The 15,517-nt window shown below is 41.3% G+C and overlaps 1 protein-coding gene across 3 annotated transcripts in view; it reads left to right on the top strand.

Moving 5' to 3' along the window:
• LOC117754645 (receptor tyrosine-protein kinase erbB-4-like) overlaps nt 1–15,517 on the top strand; it is a 286,366-nt gene that overhangs the window by 159,710 nt on the left and 111,139 nt on the right. The gene's annotated exons all lie outside the window — the stretch shown is intronic.

The raw sequence follows: 15,517 nt of genomic DNA, 5'->3' as shown, positions 1-15,517 counted from the left end.
AACTGATATTATGTTAACTATTATAGGATTTGGTTTTGTTTTTCACAATTTGTGTGTAACAGCCAGGAGGCGGATTAAATTAATTCTGCAGATTTATTCACTTCACTCCATTACCTTGTTTCAATTTGCCGTCCTTGGTTTTTATGGCTGAATTCAACTGTGATCAGATCTTGTTGTTGAGGCACCAAAGGTAATTTGAAGTGGCTTTTCCTAGCACAGCATCGTCTACTCTCTGTTTTCTGTGCATAACAGGTGGTTAAATGGGTGTTTTCAGGAAACGCTGTCACAAAAATGCACGTAGCACTTTTGAATTAATAAATTGGCCAAACATGCTGGAAGCTGTTTACTGGCTTTTATTGACTCCATAAAAGATGGGGAAATGCATACAGTCTGCTTCCTCTTTTCCCAAGATTCAGACTGACGATGTTCTCACAATTAACCCTCTCACACTGACAGATACAATGCTGACTCGCAACGTTGTGAAAAGACTGTCTCATCTGTTATTTCACTCCCGCTAACACACTCTGATTTACAACACACTCTGCAATTGATCCAAGACCGTTTGCTGAGAGGTTGGAGAAAACGGCAAATGTGATTACTGATAAATGGTTTACTAAGAGGGAAAACGTGTGGGTGGCTCTGCCTCTAGATGAACAATGGATCCTTGTTGTGCCAGGTTCTCTTAAGGCATCCTGACACTGAGGTCAGTAAGAAATGGAGCGCTTGACTTGCATAGAAGATGCAGAGCTTCTCCCCAACAGGGCTAAGCCTGGGCCAGCTAATGATGTGTGAAACAGAAGGTCTAGTCATTCTGATGCTTGATCAGTAATTTGCACCTACCTAATGACATTTAGGGAGTAATATTACTTAAACATTTAAATATATACTGTATATGTATGGTATGTTCTACTTATCTTCTTATTTCAAAACTCTATGTATGTCTATATGTGGAACGCATATATCGCAAAATGTTTGTCTTATCGCCGTCACACTTGCATGTGTATTCTTAAGAGACCAAGGGAGTGCAGTGTTGAATTTGTTGGGAAAAAAACGCAATATGCTCAATATGAATGATTTTAGAGTAAGATTAGGGGGTTAGACAACCAGCGCTCTGTGGCGGGGGCTGGGATTCATCAACGTAAGTGACATCGTGATCGCAATCACTGCGACGACAACTTCTTCTCCAGTTCGGGGGTTCTGAGTACAGAGTCAAGCTTCACCGAAATTCGTCCTCCAACCAGAACGTCGGTGGTTCAATCCTCAGTCTTCCCCATCTGCATGCCGAAGTGTCCTTGGGCAAGATGCTGAACCCCTAAATGGCCCTTCATAGATGTGGAATGAACTAAATGTAAGTCGCTTTGGATAAAAGCGTCCGTCAAATGACATGTATGTATGTTGAGTAAGTCAGGGACACACTGAGGCTAAAGTGAGAGTGGTAGTGTCATCACTCTGCATTGGAATTGCCAAACTTCTGTCTGAATCGAGAGATTTCAATTGAGTCCTTGACTGGAATGCATTTAGATTTGTAAGGCATGGCACCAAGCTTGTGCCTCTGCTGCTTCCAAACCCGCTTTCTAAATAATTCAGATGTCTCTCATTGTTTTCTTCAACTGTTCCTTCCTGGTGATCCCCCCGAGTCGAGGCAAACAACACAGCCGTTTGCAAGTGTACGTGCAGCTACAGCATGTGCTTGTGTGTTACGCTCCATCTTGTAGTCTTTCTTGTATGTTGCGCCATACTTAGGGAATTGCATTTGTCCAGCACCACCAGCATATTTTTTGCCAAGCCTGTCCTTTTCATTGTGGTGCCAAGTTGAAGCCAGTGCTGAGGGACCTGGACTCTGTGAGAAGTCGCTGTTTGATGTGCCATCCGTGGCCTCGAGCCATGAAGTTGAGAAGAAGTTATGCACAACAGCCATGGCCTGAATCTGTTCTACTTCATAACTCTTCATGGGTCTTCATAGCTCTGACTAAGTTTTGCACTTGTATCTTTTGTTCCTGCAAAAAAAAAAAGAATAGAAAAGAGTCTTCTTGCTTTCTTGTTAATGATAAAAAGTGTTACAGCGACATGTTTGCCTTGTACTAACATGACACTTTCATGTTGGGAGGGTTTGCTGTTGACGATTGCTGTGTTGCTATATCATCACAGAAGGAGGCAAAAAAGAGTGAGCAGTAAAGTGGCATGCATAGTTTCCCATTTTGACCCAGGCTGCCCTTTTGTTTGCTACTGCCAGTATTTGTGATCTTGCAAAAATAAATACATGTATAATGCCGGTCAAGTAAAGACATATAGGGACGGTCTTCACCATATCACAGTTTTTTCCACAGATGGTGCAGACAGCTAAACAAGCGCTCGCTGGCGGGAGAAGAAACAAGTCAACTTGTGTCCCAGTTTGTTCTGTTGTAGTTGTCACCGCTCAACAGTGAGCTGTTTGGGAAATAAGCGTGAACCATCAGGATAGATCCACTCTTGCACATCAAGCAGCGCAGATCAAAACTCCTTCCTTGCTTCAAGTGCTTTAGTGAGTCCGAGGCCGGCTGTCTGATTCATTACAGTGCCTTTGATGTGGCTGTCATATTAGCCCATCGTTCTCTGCCTGCTGCTCCCAGGAGAAGTGTAAAATGATCAATATAACCCATAAGCAACATATATATATAAGAGGCTAAAACTTATTAACTACATAAGGGGTTAATCGAGAGAAGGCACAGACCCCCTCAATGCTGAAACCCAGCCACATTTCTACTTGGGTCGAAATTGCCTTGGGATGAAATCAATTTGTCGCTAGTATATTGTAGCATTGCACCTATTGATTTTTCTGCTGCGCTCTCTGCGAGGTGTGAGTGGACTCTGGATTTAAGGGGACTGGAGGACAGGGAGGAGGAGGTCTCTGGCTGAGAAGGGATAGGACTCCCTCCAATGCACCTTTCAATCAAGCTTAGCTAAGTTATCCTCATGAATATGAAATATCAGGCACAGTCAAGCCGGGAAAAGTGGAGGAATGGTGTGTGCTCAGCGGTGTATAGAAGCGAATAAGAAGTGTAAAAGGCACTCTTTGCCTTAGTGTGGAAAGTTTAGTTGCCTGGTTCGTGTGATATTATGTTTGAGGGATGCAAGTCCATTTACAAAGTCATCTGTGGGAACTCACCTTGCATTTAAAGACAAAAAGCTTTTCCCACAAGGTTATTCATTTTTGATGTGTTTTTGGTCGACGAGTTGAACCTTCTGCTTGCTGCAAAGAGAAGCTTCAAATAAGTACCTTTCTTTCTACCCTTTTCTTACCATAGCCTGCCAAGAAAAAGGTTAAACAGAGCCACACTCTGACATTTTCAAAGTTCCTAATCTGTATTTTTATGCACGCTGACCCACAGTGTCTTCCTTCCTGCTTACATTTTCAGCACTTCCATCAGGATTCACATGAACCCTGGGCTGCCTCTGTGCTTTCACATGGTAATTACAGGCTGCTTCCCTGGCAAAATAATAACAGCCTCAATAAGGAAGACAACACAGTTGAGCTTTCTGATTTAACGCAGTTTACTGCCACCTCCTCCCTCTCCTTCATTTCATCCAGTATCATTTTTTTTTTCAGATTTGTTTAGTGTTGTTGATTCATTTTTCTAACCACCCTACGCCTGCACTGCGTCTGTCCAAAATGAGGCATCCAATCTGATGCCCCATCTGCTGAATGATCCTCTCTCGTCGCATGCATGTACACATGCCTGAGTATTACGCCAAGGCGTTATCCACTCCTTCATGGCCCATCTGCTCCCTATTTATCTATCCCATTTTCTGTCCCTCCTCCTTCTTTTTATCCCTCTTTCTTTGGCTTTCTGTCTCTCTTCACATTTCAGTTGGTCGTCTTGATTTTTTCATATTGAATCCTTTTACAGAAACGCATGCAACACAATGTTTATGCCATTTTGAACACTCTTTTGAGCACCTGAGTCCCATTGTGGTGTCCAAAGCCTCTCAATAAATGTAGGTTATCATCTGCTGAACATGTCCTGTTTAGCATCTTGTGACAGCGATGCACAGGGGAGGCGTTGAAAGAATGGGATGGGATGGAATGAGATGGGATGGGGCAAGGTGAAAGGGACGATTTCAGTCTGTTTCCCCCAGACAAGGGCCTGCTGAGAGCGGGCTGTAAAATCACTGGCTGTGCCTGATCCCAGAGACTTCCATTGACTGTCTAACTTCTCAGAGAAAGAGCCTCTCTGCCACAGGAGGCAGGCGAGATTGGTTCAGTGCACGTCACCAGGACTCAGTCGGGCCTCTTGCCTGGCAGCCCGTAGACCTCAGGTCTCCTTCAATTGTGTGTCTAATTGATTACTTCCCATCCAATTACTCCCGTGTCACACTCAATATTTCACCACTCCAGGAAGGGGGCAAGAGGGACTTTATTTCTGAAGGACGACATTCATATTGTCACATTTGTGAGCCCCTAATGTGGATCATGAAAAGGCACATGTTGAATTGAATGGGCCATCAGTGGTGGTTGGTGTTAATTGATTGCTCTGTATTACCACTGTGACAGAGAAAGGGAGACGATTAGAGTCAATGGGTTTGGCTTCCATGCCAAGGGACCAGTGGCGCTCAACTTCTTAAAATAAACTTTTCCATAATAGTTTTGCTTGTTTTTCTGCTACGTAACAAAGCCAACATGGTATTTTGGTATTTATTGGATTAAATATTTTGTATTACAGTACCTTTGACTACATCTACCATTCTTTTCCATGTTTCCCGCACCACAAAATGATAGATCCTCCGCAATTTCTTACATATTCTCTTTTTCTGCAGACCCATCCAAACATGTCACTCACAGCACGGCCTTGAGGGCACAGTGTTGCTTATTTATGCCTTTGTTATTTGTTATGTCTTCCAATCTTTAATAATGTTTGAGATTTAATAAGCAGAAAACGACTGTGCTTTATGAAATATTAATGGGCAACAAAAGCACAACCTGCCTTAAGAAAGGAGAGATAATACAAAATAGATATTTGCTAATTAAAAAATTGTGTGTGTGTGCTGGATAAATAAAATTACTGGACACTTTTCAGTTTTTGCTTAAGTTCCCTTGTGCTAAACCATCCTTGCTTAGACTAAGACAGAGTTAAATCACAATTTAACATCATTAACACCTTATGTCTACTGCATTTCCTCCAGATAAGCACCTAAACACGTCCTATACCCTGATGCAGATCACAGGAGACTGAGAGATCGGTTTGGACAAGAAGTAAAAAAAGTCTTCTGACACCATGAATGAAAGGAGGACATGACAGTATTTGGAAAGGGGAAGGCAGACTGGTAATCAGTGCATTAGGATCAAATGAACTGGCTGATGCTAATACTATCAAAGCAGCCAGAATCCAGCCTTGGACTGACTCCCTATGGTGCAGCTCAGGTTTCTATCTGGATGCTTATTATTCTGCTGGTGTAACTTAAATCTTCCCCCAGCGTGGATCACTACCTCCTATTTATACCATTACAATTCCTACAGTTTTGTTTAAATCCATACTTAAGATAGAAAACATGGATTAATGCAGTTCATGTACATATTTGTTTCTTACAGGATGCTATACTTAAATTTTGAAATGTAGAAAATGCTTATCTGATACTGTTTTCCTAAAAGACAGCTAAATAAATTATTGATCAGCTCTAATCTTTCAAATGGTTAAATATAGGTTATTTTTTTGATGTGAATCAGAATTAAAGAACTTAAAGTACCTTCTTCTGCTCTGGAGACCATGTATGTCTTTTTATGCATGCAGGCACACTAGTGTGTGAAAACACGCTACTACAACAAGTGCAGTAGTGTTCGCATGTCTAGAATGTCTGTTTTATATAAATAATTCACATTGGCTCAGCCCACAGCTGCATTAGCGACTGGCATAGACTATTCTCGCATGATTAGAAAAATTGTCAAGTCCAAACCTCACCTCTGCTTCACCTTTTGTCCACAGGAGAAAATGTCCAGGCTTGCCTAAACATGACGACTCAACCTCTTATTACCAATTTGCCTTCCAAACTGAAGCTTTACAGCCTGCCGGAAGAGGGGATTCTACTTTTACCTCATTAAAAGTTCAAATAGGTGTGGAAGGAATTTAAATACCAATTAATAATCAAAACACATCCCTGTTCTCTCTTCCTCCAGCATTTCCATCCCCTCCGGCTGTGGCTTTATATCAAGCTAAGATCTGCCGTGTTGTAGATCAGAAACCGGCTCCGACCCTAACCCTATCAACAAGAGCATGTTCACGTATTTCGTCGAGATTCCGTCTGAACTCTGGCCCGTTGTTCCAGCAGAGATATCATGAGTGTGACATGAGTGTGACTGTCTGTGCTTGAGTGTGTGCGCTGCGGATTAATCCGCTCTGCAGTTTTACGTAAACCACCATGTGTTTCTGTACCACTTGAACTGAGCAATGCTCTAAACAAAACACTGCTACACTAAAGTGTTAAATCATTCCATAGTGTCAAAGAAATATACTCACATGCAATTATTTGCCTATTTCCAAGCTCCCTTGGAAGTTTGAATATTAGTTTTGGCTCAACAGACTGACTCTCCTCTGTGCATCCACTTATTTCCAAACCCCGGCTGTTTGAAAAGAATCAGCCTCCCATTACTACCACTACCTGTTCTCCCCACCACAGAGCAGCCAGTCATTCAGAAGCCGGATTCTTTCACTTGTTAACTAAAATACTTTTCACTGTCAGGGTTTAGCTAGTGTGGAGATGTTAAAAAGTCATTTTCATATTTCTTTTGCGAGCATATGGAGGAAGATTCCACTCCTGGAACTTAGAAATTCCTTCCGACAGCAACACAGGGTATAGCCAACTGGAAGTAACAGTAATGCTTTATCCATTATCCTTAATTTTGAGTTAGTTTTTCTTTTTTATATGCACATGAAAAGATTCAGGCCTGTGTGCACTTTGTCCCTGTTGTTTTTATATGTGTTGTTGATCAATTCTCAGTAGATTGTGGATGAATGTGTCATTTTTATCAAGACCCAATCAGTTTCTACAAAGAGAGAGTATTGCACACTATGTAATTCTGAACCACCTGCCCTGGTCTCCTTCACAAGAGAATTTACAGAGGTATTACAAAACTACATTAATTAAAACTTTACCTCCGAGGAAGGGAAGTCTTTATTATTTGCCAATTAAAAATGCCAATGTCACCACAGGCTGTTTTAAACAAACAAATAATGTCATTGTTTTTTGTTCAGAACCTTTTCTATTATACCAACTAGTGACATTAGACATCATAAGATCTATAATTGAAAACAGAGCGATTATTTGATGGTTTCTCTTCTTTCACATGTTTTGTGCTTCTCGTATTTTATTTATATCAAATTAAATCTTATGCACCAATAAAGCTCCTCTCTTAACTATTATTAAATAAAATGTAAATCTATTGGGCACAATGTCAATGCAATCATCACAACTGCCTTACTTCCTTTACTATCAGTGTTTTGCAACACAACATTCAACCTCGAGTGGACCCACACGCACAGAAACAAAACTTCACCCTTATTTAACTTCAGTTTGAATATTTTTTTTCTTGTCTGCCCAGTGTATATTGTGCCTCATCTATTCATCGTTGTCTCCTTTTGAAAAGTCGGCCATGCTGTATGTTTGATTGCATACTCAAAACAAGCACGCTGTGATTGTCACGTTCGGTTCCTGTCACGTTCGGTTCCTGTCACTTATTGGCCGTCGCTGCAGTCGTGCCACGCGGTTCTCCCTTTGATTCCCAAGGCCAGACTGTGTTTCAGACAGGTCTTTGATGTCATAGAAGTGCTCAGTGCTCATCTCAGAGGAGGAGCAAAGTGAGTGCGAAAGCAAATAAAATAGGAACTGACTGACAGCTTGGTGGGTCTCAAAAGCCACTAAGGAAAATGTCACTTTCTATCAACTTAGTTATGAGGTCTAAACGGACACCTGTGGGCACCAGTGAGAAAAAGCTTTCCAGTGGTAAAAACATGAGGTGTTTAATATAAGTTCTGAATTCACACAGGCAGCAGTGTGTCTTTTCTTTTTTCTTTTGGTAGTTTGGTATTTAATCATATTTTGCTATCCATTTGAAATAATATCTTACTTTACAAAACTGGCATTGGGTCTGCACTTTCAGACAAAGGTCTTTCAACATATCGTTTATACTATACAGTTTGATAAAACACCTGAGATTTCAAATTGTGTCTGCAAATTCAAATTGTCCTTGATTTCCACGAGTGTAACAGAAGCTGTGCTCCCACAAGCAAATGTGATAACCCTGCTTCAGTGCCTACACACACATATACACACACACACACATATTACCCTCCAACCCTGCCACGCCTCCTCTTTCTCCCATGGCAGCTTAATAATTAATATGCTTATTTTTTGCCTCTTAGGCCAAAGCCCTGGGTAAGTGGGGCAGCTATTGATGGAGGCAGTGGTGGGTAATGGGACATGAAAAGCACTTTTATGTTCATCTCAGGTCTCCACAGAGATATGGTGGGTGTTACTACATGCAACACCAGGCATGACTTCCACCAAATAAAAATAAAAAAAAGTCTTCCCTGGATTCTCTGCCACCGCTCCATGGTACATTTATTTGTCTTGGTGCTAAACAGATCCGATGTGTATCGATGTTATTTTTCCTGAATCTCAGTGTCAATTTCCCAGCCACATTTTCCAGATGGTCCTGCTCTGATACAGTCATATTCAGTTTTTTATTAAAGTCTGTTATTGGGGCGACCAGGCTGGAGGGCTTATTTTATTGCCCATACGCAGAGGTTGGTCATGGATGTGGTCTGAAAGCACGCGCACCACAGTTGTGTTCCCAGACAATGCAGTGGTGCCTGTCATCACACGCAGGATGCAGTCTCACCTTGAGGAAAATAAAGGAGGACAATCAGAAACAGCAGGAAATTCAAGTGGTCCTTTCGACAAAATGTTTGTTTTTAATGTTGACCAAAAAACTGCAGCAGAATGTGAAAGTTTATACAGCGCAGTGTCTGGGTAATAAGGGAGCGAGAAACTACGAGCATGAAATGGAAAATTAATTTATACAATTAGGTCTCAACTTATTGTTTAAAAAGTTCTAATGTTATTTATATTATCCATTCTCTTGCAATTACAACTGGCCAAGAGGTGAAAATTTCATGTTCCCACTTTACAGCCAAAAAATACTGCCTAAAAACAACCTTAACTCCCTCTCATGCCTCTGTTTATTCAGTTGAACTGCAAAGTATTTAATCTTAATGTTGAATGAAGATAATGTTTGGAGCCACTACCTTGGTCCTGACATAGTAGATTTATATTTCCCTATCTTATTGTTAAATTGCAAAAACTGTGAGTCACTACTGGAGTTTTGGAAAGAGTGATAAAACAAAGTACTACAGTTGTGTGACCAATGAAAAAAAGGAGCCAGAGAGTAAAAAAGTTTTAATCTGTTTCACCTCTGTTTCACCTCTGTGCGCCTTGTCAGTTTGGGAAAGTTGTAGAAATTGTCAGACGCCGCTTCCCCAGTTCTGCTGTGGGGAAAGTGTGAGGGGGGTTCCAAAGCTGTTAGACCATCTCATTATGGAGTATTTGGTGACTAAAAAAGTTTGAACCATAGTCTCTACATAAAGATGGGCGACATGACTGCTTATTAAAAGCTAAACCAAAGTGTCTCGGTCATGTTCCTAAACCCAGCCTTCTCCATGTTATCAGATGGGACATGGGGCAAAAATACAAAATTAGAGTACAATCAAATATATAAAATAAAAGGTGTCTGTCGTCTGAGGAAGTTCCGATCACGCTGATGTCTGGTCACGTGCTCATGAGTTTTAATTAGTTGCTTGATGCTATGAAAACAGGATGAAGTGTCATGATTGACAGCTGAGACAGAACAGTCGATTGCATGTATTTACTGGAACCTCATTACCACGGCTCCATTCTGCGATCATGACAGAGTCTGGCCCAAAATGCAGGAGTTGGTAGAATTCTTATAAGGGATATTTGGGCTTCATTTCTGGATAGTGAGTGGAAGTGGGCACGCATCCTTTTCTTTATATACAATTTAAAGTTTGACATGTGATGACAATTGCTGCTCCAGCTGGTAGGCTTTGTCTAGCCCTTTATTCAACATAAGTACTTCAGTTTTATTATAAAGGTGGATGGCAAAGTTGAGCAAATTGCTGCTGCCCCCTCTGCATCTCTCCTTGCATCTCCCAGGTGTTGCATCAGTGGTAAAATGCTTATTTTACTCAAGAGCCCAGTCATGATGATATTCTCTCTAATTAACAAATCATGCAGCTTTGGCAGAGGTCTGGGAGATCACCTGACCAAAAGCGATCAGGTGAAATTGAAAAAGTAAAACGCCGACAGCGGCACGCAGCCATTCGCTGTCGAGGTAGTGCTTCCTGTGTGAGAGGAAGTAGTCCGCCTGCTCCTTCCTCAGGTTCTGGCAGAGCTATTAAAATCTGCTTCCCAGTCCTCTGGGTGGACTTGACCACCTTGGCTGATGCACAACACATACGAGTGGAGTCCTGTGTGAACAAAGTGGGAGCCGTGGTCTGTGGTGTGTTACTGAATGTCTCCCAGTAGGCCTGGAAAAACAAGGCCTCCATGACGTGTCGTTGCCTTAGCAAAGCATGCACCGACTGAAGCCAGCTTCCTCTGCGAAAACCAGCATACTTGGTATGCTCCTGGTAAGATACGCTCTCTCCTCTCAGTCTCTCCATCGCTCCCCCTCCTTCTCTCCGCCTCTCTCTCAGACCCTGTTTTGTTCAGCCCATTCCAGAGAGTGTGGCTCATTTTCATTCAGCTGGCAGGCTGATCACACATCAGCCTTGATAAGCTAAGTGGCCCTCAGCAGCAGCAATTGAAGGTCCTTTTACTCTGTTTTAATCACTCACTTGTTTGTCTCCTTGATAATCTTTTCTGTCTTAACTTTTTCTGTTGCTCATTTACTCATTTCTCTTTGTTTTGTTTAGTTTTCCCTCTCTTCTTAGATTCATCTTATCTCAAGGTATTATAATATGGTTTTCTCCTCCTCCGCCCGTTCCATAAAGCTCAGATTACCAGGGGTTTATCACAGTTTTAACTTGGGAAAAAAAGCAAATATGCCCCCCCACGCACACATAACCATTGTGTCATGATTTTCTCTTCTCGTCTTTAAGCAGATGCTTCGCCTTGCTCGAATGTAATTCCATAATCCTTAAATCTCAGCCATTTTTCATAAAGACTCATAGGAAACAATTGCGTGAGGGATGGGCCAAATTTAATCAGCAGGCTGTGAATGCAATTATCTTGGCGGAGGATAGGCATATGTTTGGGGGATGGAGGCTGTGGCCGACGCCCTCGTGCCTTTCTACAAAACCCCAGAGAAGAGCTGAGCAACATTTCTCCTTCAGAGAGACACAGGATAAAAAGGAGACTTTTTTATTTCCACACATAGTCCAATGTGTCAATTGTAGATGTTGACTATTGACATAAAATGGTTTTCTATTGACAGCTTCAATCCGATTAGTTGTTATCCTGAACAGATGCAAAAATAAACTTATTGCTGTATCAAGCGATACAAGTGAGTTTTGATGTAAAACTTAGTTAATTTAACAAATTCTCATATTGCAGCTTGTTCAGTTTGATCAATATCTATTTCAGACTTTAATCATTGATTTTACTCCATGTGTAATGTCTAGTTTCTTTATATAACTTTCTTTTTATACATCCAAGCAGTTGTTTCCCCCTCTGTCAACTCAAAAATACAATTCCGTTCATTCCCTTTTCTGTTTGTCACTATTTTATTCACAGCCCTCACCCATTTTTCGAAACTATTTATGTCTTCTCTACTGCTCCATTTATTTATTTATTTTTTCCAAATGTCACTTAGTTCGAACTGCTTTAATCGGAGGCTCCACAGCTTGTTTTTCACCCAAACACTTTAATGCCAGACAGGAAAAAGTAGAGGCCTAAATTCACTGAAATGCATTAAGTGCGTGTGATGCTGTTTGCTGCTGTGGCCACTCAGCCTTGAATGTCAGTCACCATGTTGAAATTAAATGCACACTTAGTGGTCCTTCCAAACACGTAAACAGACACACAGAAGGCACATATTGTACATACAGGCAGGGGACAGATAAAGGGAAAAACCAACATGTCTTTGTAAGGTGTTGTTGTGCCAGCAGAAAAGCTTCTTTGCTCTTTGGTGTTGGTTCTCCAGGTCTATGAACTCTGCTGGACGGATGAACACTGCTCCTCCAAAAGCTTTTCCCTTATATGATGTTGTGATGATTGTGTTCGAGAACACTAGTGTACAACACATTGGTCCAACATCCCCTGTAGGTTTTCAGTTGGGTTGAAATCTGGTGACTGTGAATGCTGTATCACGATATTGTTATTTAACCGCCCAGTGACACCTCATATCCTTTGAATGTAGGCACTCGTCCTGTAAGAGATCACTCCCATTTTCCATTATATGATACAGTGACTCTAAAGGGATGAATGGATCCATGGATCCCCCCCCCCCCCCCCCCCCCCCACCCACAACACAACAGAGCCACTGGATCCCCTCACCATAGACTTTAAGCACTCAAGCCTTTCTGGCCCACACACACTTACCAACATGTCGCAAATATGGCTATTTACCCTTTGTCCACATCTGTAGAGTACAGTGCAGATGGTTTTTGCAGCACCAAGTTGTTTGTATGAATATTTCTTGACAAAGCTGCAAGCACCAATACCACAAGCCCCAAAAAATGATCCCGTTCCAAACACTGCACTAGTCATTGTACTAAGGGGTTAGCTGCTGAATCCCTAATTTAATATTCCTCTCTGCGTAAGAATCAATGGATCGCTCTTGCTGGCACATTATGATAATTTCTTGAATTGACATTTTCAGTCACCTGGGTGAGAGTTGCTTTTCTGTTTTCCCACACATATTGGACTAAAACATGAGCATCGCTGTTTTCAAACATGAACTGCAGACCATGGATTTTTGACCTCATTTACTGGTGTGTTTCCAAACAATGCAAATGCAATTAGCAATTAGCCATGTTTTTAAAGCCACTTTGATCTTTTCCTCTTGCCATCTTGATACAAAAATCCGAATGAACTGGGCCTGCTCAGCATGGTGGTACAGGTCACAGAGCGTGACTGGATGTTAATTGCTTAGCTGTACCACGCAGTGCGTCTGCGTGGAAGCATCTGCATTTGTTGTATCTCCCCTCATTTAGTCAGGCTTTTCTCTAATTTGTCACCATCTGTATCTACACACTCATCAGTCTTTGATAGGATCCCTCTGATTCTTCCAATCTAACTTAAGTCCAATCTTTCAACATGGTGCCATCCAGTTGTCTTGGTGTCATGGTGCGGCAATTTCCACAAAGCTGCAGTTCATCACTTTCTTCTTTCAACCCAATAGTCGAACACACACACACACACACACACAGTCGAACCCCAGTGCTGCCATCTCTCTGGTGAACCTCTCGTCGAGCACTTTATGTAGTCGAATTAATGCAGTTGCTCTTTTCAGGTCAATAGTTAAACACATAAAAGTGCAATTACATTCGAGTGGGTACCACCATTTGGCTTGGGGACTGTGCTAACAGTGTTAAAATTGCATGCTGTTCCTGTGGGAGGTGCTCCATCCATTGACCTTATTGCAGATGAGGTTAGAGCTGATGAAGTTTGTGATGCATGCTGAGATACATTTCACACTATAGAACTTTTAATTATTAAGCAATCCTTAGGTTAAAATGACACTGAAATGCACTTGTTCTTATATTTAAGTGTATTAGTTATACAGACACAGTTGCATACGAATTACAGTCGTCAAACCCCTCAGATATGAAAGTGCACAATAGTTGCTCTGTGTTGCTCAGAAAGAGAAATGGTTTTATTTGGTGACATCACCCACATTAGCCTTGAAGGTTTCTTGTCTGTTGACCAAGGTTATGTCCTAGAGAATTTAATTATGTTGCCAGTCTCTCTCTCTCTGAGCCTTGGAACATAATAAGTAATGTTTTATTTTTATCCAGGTGGAGCGGAGAAAAAAAAGGTTATGCGACATCCAGGCAATATCTAATAGAAAACTAAAAAGAGCAGCAATTGCCGCTTTGTCATCGGGAAACAAAACCACATGAAGCAATGTGCCATCATCAAACCTGATGACACCACCAAGGTATAACGTCTATCTTCTAATTTGAGAAAAAATTATAATAACTATATTTGTATAGCACTTATCTAAACACGGTTACTAAGTGCTTCACACAAACAATCCATGGCAAAATGAGGAAAGAATTTTAATAAAGGGTATTCAGTTTAGTTCAAAAGGTCAAGACCTAAAATTTATAATGAAACCAAACAGTTCCCACAATGAGCAGCACTTTGGCGACTGTGGAGAGAAAAAAACTCCCTCATTAACTGGAAGAAACCTCTAGAACCAGACTCAGTGTGGGCGGCCATCTGCCTCGACCGGTTGGGGCAGGCAGAGGGGAGACAGGTCAGGAACTTCACATTTGAACTCTGTCAGACTGGTTGTTATAATGAAAATCATGATCAAATCATAAATCAAATAAATAAACCTCTGTCTGTCGGTATGTGGCTTGCAAATAATGAACAGGTGAGCAGCTCTTAGTGGAGCAGCGGTGGCAAAGCTTCAGCTTCCCACAGCCGGCCTTGACTTGACACGAATCAATAACAGCAGGTCACTTTCAGAAGCTTCAGAAAGAAAGCTGCAACCAAAATTACCACAGGTCAAGAAAACAGCCAATTCCAAAGAGACATGTTTTTGAACGGACACTGCAGTAGTATAAAGATGTTAAGCCCGCTCAATTTTTTAATACTGAATTCAATTATTTTTGCAAAGGAAAACATCTCAACCATGTGAAAACTTTCAAATAATGTGCTCTGTAGCTGTGGAGGGAGTTTTCCAAAGGAAAGAAACACAAATTATGTCATCAGTGTTCTTTCGGATTGGGTTTGACACTCCAGATTTAGAGCAGAAACCCTGCATTACAAGCTGGATGTGTGGGAGTGAAGATGTGAGTGTTTTGGGAACAAGAAAGTCTAATGAAAGACGCTGTTGGGTTGCAATATGGCCAATGTAAGATCCACTGCTCAGCTTCTGGTGCTTAAAAATTCCCCAGTCTTTTTGTTTTGTTTGTTTGTCTGTTTTGTTTTGTCTTGTTTGAGTTCACCCAACTTTTTGGGAAATGCAGTACTCAATTTTAAGCATTCGTCCGAGGGTTGACCCGGTTTTAAAAGACTATCAACAATTGAGAAAACTCTTTTATGGGGATGGGAGAAAAAAGTAATAAATTAGTCATTATGCACCCCAGACTTGAATGAAAAAGTGAATATATGGTGAATGTGTGTATATGCACATGAGGGCCACAATCTGTTAATGAATAGAAAGGCAAATCTTGAATAAACACAGAAACAGACACACAATTTATATTTGTAAGGATTTCCAGTGTGGACTTGAGCGCAAGTATGTAACCGTGCAGTTGCAGCAGATGATAGACAGGAGGGAAATCACCTCCACTAT

Source organism: Hippoglossus hippoglossus, chromosome 21 (assembly GCF_009819705.1).
Source record: "Hippoglossus hippoglossus isolate fHipHip1 chromosome 21, fHipHip1.pri, whole genome shotgun sequence".
NCBI lineage: Eukaryota > Metazoa > Chordata > Actinopteri > Pleuronectiformes > Pleuronectidae > Hippoglossus > Hippoglossus hippoglossus.
Note: the sequence above shows the minus strand (reverse complement) of the source record. Positions and strands in the feature narration are given on the sequence as shown.